We start from the raw sequence: 5599 nt of genomic DNA on the forward strand, positions 1-5599 counted from the left end.
AAAAAAAAAAAAAAAAAAAAAAAAAGAAAAAGAAAAAGAAAAGAAAAAGAAAGAGAAGAAAGGAAGGAAAGGAAAAGAAAGACGGAAAGAAAAAACGAGGAAAGAAAGAAAAAGAGAAAGAAGAGAAAAGAAGGAAAGAGAGAGGGAAAGAAAGAAAAAGAAAGAGAAAGATTTCAGGTCTCTGGTGGATAAGAAGGAACAAGGCGGGGATGCAGTCCTACCCACTTCGACTCCACCCACTCGCGAGACCTTCACGCCTTACTCCTCCCTACACACTGCAAAACTGGCCGCCGCGGGATCCCGTCCATTGCCCTGGGACGTTTGAGAATTAGCGCGGAATCCCCGCCCTGTTGTGGGCAATTTGCCCTTCTCAAAAATGGCCGCCGCGGCGCCTCTGGATGGGAACCGCTCTGGGCCCCGCCTTTGATCTCGTTGGTGGGGCTGGGGGATGAGAGCTGCACCGCGCGGGACAAGTCGCCGGCGGCGCCCGACGGAGCAGGTGATTTCCCCTCCTGCCCCCGGCCCAGGGCTAGGAGAGTCGCGGAGAGCGCTGACCCAGGGTACCCGTCCTGTGTGTTCCCCCACGGTACCCCCCTGGGGCCCGCCGGACCCCCATCTCTGATTCTCGCCGTGGCCTGTATCAAGGCACTTCCAGTTTCCTCAGGCCTCCCTCGTCATGTGTCCTCCAAGGCCACAGCCGCATCCCCATGCTCTCGGGCCCACTCTTCTGGACGCTTTCGGGTGTTCCGCTAGCGGGTTTAGGGAGCTGCGGCTTCAGGGGTCGGCCATCATCGCGGTCCCACTTCCTGTGCTCGCCCTCCCTGTTTGTGCTCCCGCCTGACTTTGGATGCAGGGATCCCTTGTTCCCCTCAATGCCCTTGGTGCCTCTAAGGTCTGACTTGGGAATCAGGGGACAGTGATATCCTCTGGAGCCTGTGTTATGGGTGCAGAGCCTCAGGAACCGGGCTTCACAGGGGCTGGGAGAAGCAGTGAAGACCTCCATGGCAGACCCCTTGCTGCCTCCCTCAGAAGTTCGCTAGGACTCCTTTTACGCTGGCTCCCAGGATTCCTCCTCCCATATGGCCTGCTTTCCCTCCACTTTAAGCACCTCCCCACCCCAAGGGAGCAACATAGTACTTCTTATCCTAGTCTCACTTAAATTTGTCCACAGGGTCTCTATCTAGCATCTGGAGGGTCCAGGCCTGTGCTGCTCTTGGCAAGCTCCCAGGCCAGCTGGGAGCAGTGAGGATAGGGCAGTTAGGGTTGGCTGCAGAAAGGAAGTGAGTCTTGCAGAATCAGATTTGGAGAGACAGAGAGAAAGCTACTCTGAGCTGGGAGAATGGTGTGAGCAAAGATTCTGAAGTAGGCAATATGGCCAACCAGGCAGGAGAGGAGATTCAGAATATAGGATGGGGCCACACAGTTTGCATCACGAGAGGTGATGTAGTGTGGTGGTTAACAGTGAGGATTCTTGGCTCCTGCAGTCCCAGCTACTGGGGGCGCTGAGGCAGGACAATTGCTTGAACCTGGGGGGGGCAGAGGTTGCAGTGGGCCGAGATCACGCCACTGCACTCCAGCCTAGGCGACAGAGTAAGACTCCGTCTTAAAAAAAAAAAAAAGAAGCGAGTGTTCTGGAACCAGATGGCCTGGGTGTAAAGCTGCCGTTAACTTGCCCTACGACCTTGGGAAAGTTACTTAACCTCACAGTGCCTTCATTTCCTTTCAGGTAAAATGGGAGAAATAATAGTATCTACATTTTAGAGTTATTGTATGGATTAGATAAGTTAATACATGTAAAAGTGTTTAGAGGCCTGGCGCAGTGGCTCACGCCTGTAATCCCAGCACACATGAGGTCAGGAGTTTGAAACCAGTCTGCCCAACATAGTGGAACCCCATCTCTACTAAAAATACAAAATATTAGCCGGGCGTGGTGGCAGTTGCCTTTAATCCCAGCTACTCGAGAGGCTGAGGCAAGAGAATCAGGTGAACCTGGGAGGTGGAGGTTGCAGTGAGCCAAGATCGTGCCACTGCACTCTAGCCTGGGTGACGGTGCAACACTTCATCTCAAAAAAAAAAAAAAATGCTTAGAACAATGCCTGGTAAACAGAGGCAATAATTGTTAGTAGTACCATCATCAGAGGTATTTAGGCAGGACTCATGACAAGATGACAGTCACATTTCATAGACATCATCAACCAGTGATCCCTAATTTGGGGCCTCAAGAAGTAGTGTTACAGCTGAAATTTGAAATGCCTCATGGAAATCATGTTCTTACCCTGGAGAAGGCTGGGTGCTACTTAGGAAACCAGTCTGGTAGACCAGATCTTCCCCAACTCAGAGGCTACTTGGCGAGAAGTATTAGGAGCCCCTGAGCAGGAAGGATGTGCTGAGGAAGGCTGCGGGGGATGGAAAGGTGAAGTTTGGGTAGACCAAGAACAGAAGGAGGGAGGGAGGATGTTCCCTTGGAAGACAAACTAGAGAAAAACTTAGGAGAGCAAGTCTTTATTTGGGGACAGTGAAGAGTTTCCTAATAATTCCCTGGTCTCCTGGCCTTGGTTAAAAATCCAGAAGCATTAGACACATCCCTGAGAAGCTTCTTCCCTAGAAACTGGGCTTTCCCCAGTGCGGTGGCTCACGCCTGTAATACCAACACTTTGGGAGGCTGAGGTGGGCAGATCACCTGAGGTCGGGAATTCAAGACCAGCCTGACCAACATGGAGAACACCTGACTCTACTAAAAATACAAAATTAGCCAGGCATGGTGGCGCATGCCTGTAATCCCAGCTACTCAGGAGGCTGAGGCAGGAGAATTACTTGAACTCGGGAGGCAGATGTTGCAGTGAGCCGGGATCATGCCATTGCACTCCAGCCTGGGCAACAAAAGTGAAACTCCATCTCAAAACAAACAAACAAATTGGGCTTTCCTGGCACAGTGGCTCACAAGTATAATCCCAGTACTTTGGGAGGCTGAGGCAGGCAGATCACCTGAGGTCAGCCTGGCCAAATGGTGAAACCCTGTCTCTACTAAAAATACAAAAAGTAGCTGGGTGTGGTGGCCGGCGCCTATAATCCCAGGTATTTGGGAGGCTGAGGCAGGAGAATCGCTTGACCCTCTCAGGTTCACACCATTGCACTCCAACCTGGGCGACAAGAGGGCAACTCCATCTCAAAAAAAAAAAAGAAAAAGAAAAACTAGGCTTTCGTGCAGCAGCCATGGGCCTTTGTCCCAGCAGAGGCTGCCAGGCAACTGACAGCCCCAGGATTCAAGGGTGATGTAACCCAGGGTCGAGATAGGTCCCCGGAGCGGGCTCCCCGCTTGAGGGAGCTGCATGATGGGATCTAGTATGCCTGAGCTGAGCCATTCTGCTCTTCCCCAGGGTCCATGGTGACGGCTCTGGAGCAGGGGGTATGCATCCCGCTGGCAAGTTGGGGCTTCTCAGTCCTGCTTTCCAAAGTGACCCCTGTCCTACGAGCAACTCTGTTACCACTCAGGGGACCAGGCAACTGTGAGCATAGATGGTAGCTCCATCCCAACCCACTTCTTTTTTTTTTTTTTTTTTCCGAGACGGAGTTTCGCTCTTGTTACCCAGGCTGGAGTGCAATGGCTTCAGCGATCTCGGCTCACCGCAACCTCCGCCTCCTGGGTTCAGGCAATTCTCCTGCCTCAGCCTCCTGAGTAGCCAGGATTACAGGCACATGCCACCATGCCCAGCTAATTTTTTGTAGTTTTAGTAGAGACGGGGTTTCACCATGTTGACCAGGATGGTCTCGATCTCTTGACCTCGTGATCCACCCGCCTCGGCCTCCCAAAGTGCTGGGATTACAGACTTGAGCCACCGCACCCGGCTCCAACCCACTTCTAAGTCTTGATATCCTTCCTTCCCCAGAGTAGCCCGTACAATAGATACTGACCTAGGTAACCTGAATTTAAAGCAGACTACCACAGTCAAGCCAGGTGACTCTAGGCAAGTCATTAAACATGCAGAACTTCCATTTCTTCTTCTGTAAATTGGGGCGTAACTGTTTGAGTGCACACTTCATGAGACATGCTGAGTATACATTGGTGAATGTCAGCCCGGTGTGGAGTCCCTGCCTCATGAGACAACTGGAAGAAATATTAAACATTGTCCAAATAATAATTATGGCTGTGAAAGGTGCTGCTAGTCAGAAAACATGTAGCCTGTATAGAGAGCGTAATATGGCAGGGACCACACCAGTTCTAGAAAGTCAGGGGCAGTGTCCCTTGAGGAAGGGAATTATTATTATTTTTTGAGACGTAGTCTTGCTGTGTTGCCCAGGCAGGAGTGCAGTGGGATGATCTCGGCTCATTGCAACCTCCGCCTCCCAAGTTCAAGCGATTCTCTTGCCTCAGCCCCCCAGTAGCTGGGATTACAGGCACATGCCACCATGCCTGGCTAATTTTTGTATTTTTAGTAGAGACAGGGTTTTGCCATGTGCAAAACGGACTCTGTTTTTTTTTTTTTGAGAGTGAAACTCCATCTCAAAAATATATATATATATACACATATATATATTTTTTTCCTACAAAAAGATGGGGTCTTGCTATGTTGCCCAGGCTGGTCTTAAACTCCTGAACACAAACAATCTACCTGCCTCAGCCTCCCAAAGTGCTGGAATTACAGGCATGAGGCACCGTGCCCAGCCAAGGAAGGGAATTTTATTTTATTTTGGACAGAGTTTCACTCTGTTACCCAGGCTGGAGTGCAATGGCGTGATCTCAGCTTACTGCAACCTCCACCTCCCAGGTTCCAGCGATTCTCCTGCCTCAGCAGCTGCGACTACAGGCACGCACCACCACGCCCAGCTAATTTTTTGTATTTTAGTAGAGATGGGGTTTCACCATGTTGGCCAGGATAGTCTTGATCTCCTGACCTTGTGATCCACCTGCCTCAGCCTCCCAAAGTGCTGGGATTATAGCCAGCCACTGTACCCAGCCAGGAAGGGAATTTTAAAATGAGACCCAAAAGATCAGAGAGAGTGACAGTAAGTGAAGGGGTGGAGGCGGAAGGGTGCCCCGGCAAAGGAAACAGTTTGTGAAGCCCTAGCACCTAGAAAAATGCTTACACTGGGTAGGTGCCCAATACATACTTGTTGACATGTTACATTCCCATCTACATGCTTTTGACTCCCAAAAGTCTGTTTGGGTGTCAGGAGCATGTGGGTGGTAATGAATGGCTCCAGACCTGTAGGTCCAAATGCCAGCTCATTGTTTGACTCAGATGATAGGGTAGAAGGCTCACAGGGCACACTACCTTGCCATGAAAGAGCTTGAGTATTGGCAAACTGAAAGAAAGCCAGGGTGGGGCAGGGCATGGTGTCACACCTATAATCCCAGCACTTTAGGAGCCCTAGGTGGGGTGGATCGTCTGAGGTCAGGAGACCCGCCTGGCCAACATGGTCTTTACTAGAAATATGAAAATTAGCCGGGCATGGTGGCACATGCCTGTAATCCCAGTTACGCAGGAGGCTGAGGCAGGAGAATCACTTGCACCCAGGAGGCAGAGATTGCAGTGAGCTGAGATTGCTCCACTGCATTCCAGCCTGGGTGACAGGGTAAGAGTCTGTCTCAAAAAAAAAA

At 50.8% G+C, this 5599-nt stretch overlaps 1 protein-coding gene across 4 annotated transcripts in view; it reads left to right on the forward strand.

Moving 5' to 3' along the window:
• The first annotated feature begins 350 nt into the window (after nt 1-350).
• The window catches only part of CUEDC2 (CUE domain containing 2), a 10586-nt gene continuing 5337 nt past the window's right edge, over nt 351-5599 (forward strand). Inside the window, exon 1 of one of the 4 annotated variants that reach the window (XM_017531162.2) lies at nt 351-499. The gene's annotated coding sequence lies outside the window, so the exon portion shown is untranslated. The other 3 variants (XM_037739490.1, XM_037739492.1, XM_037739491.1) reach the window with 3 other exon arrangements.

Source organism: Cebus imitator, unplaced genomic scaffold, assembly GCF_001604975.1.
Source record: "Cebus imitator isolate Cc_AM_T3 unplaced genomic scaffold, Cebus_imitator-1.0 Scaffold71, whole genome shotgun sequence".
NCBI lineage: Eukaryota > Metazoa > Chordata > Mammalia > Primates > Cebidae > Cebus > Cebus imitator.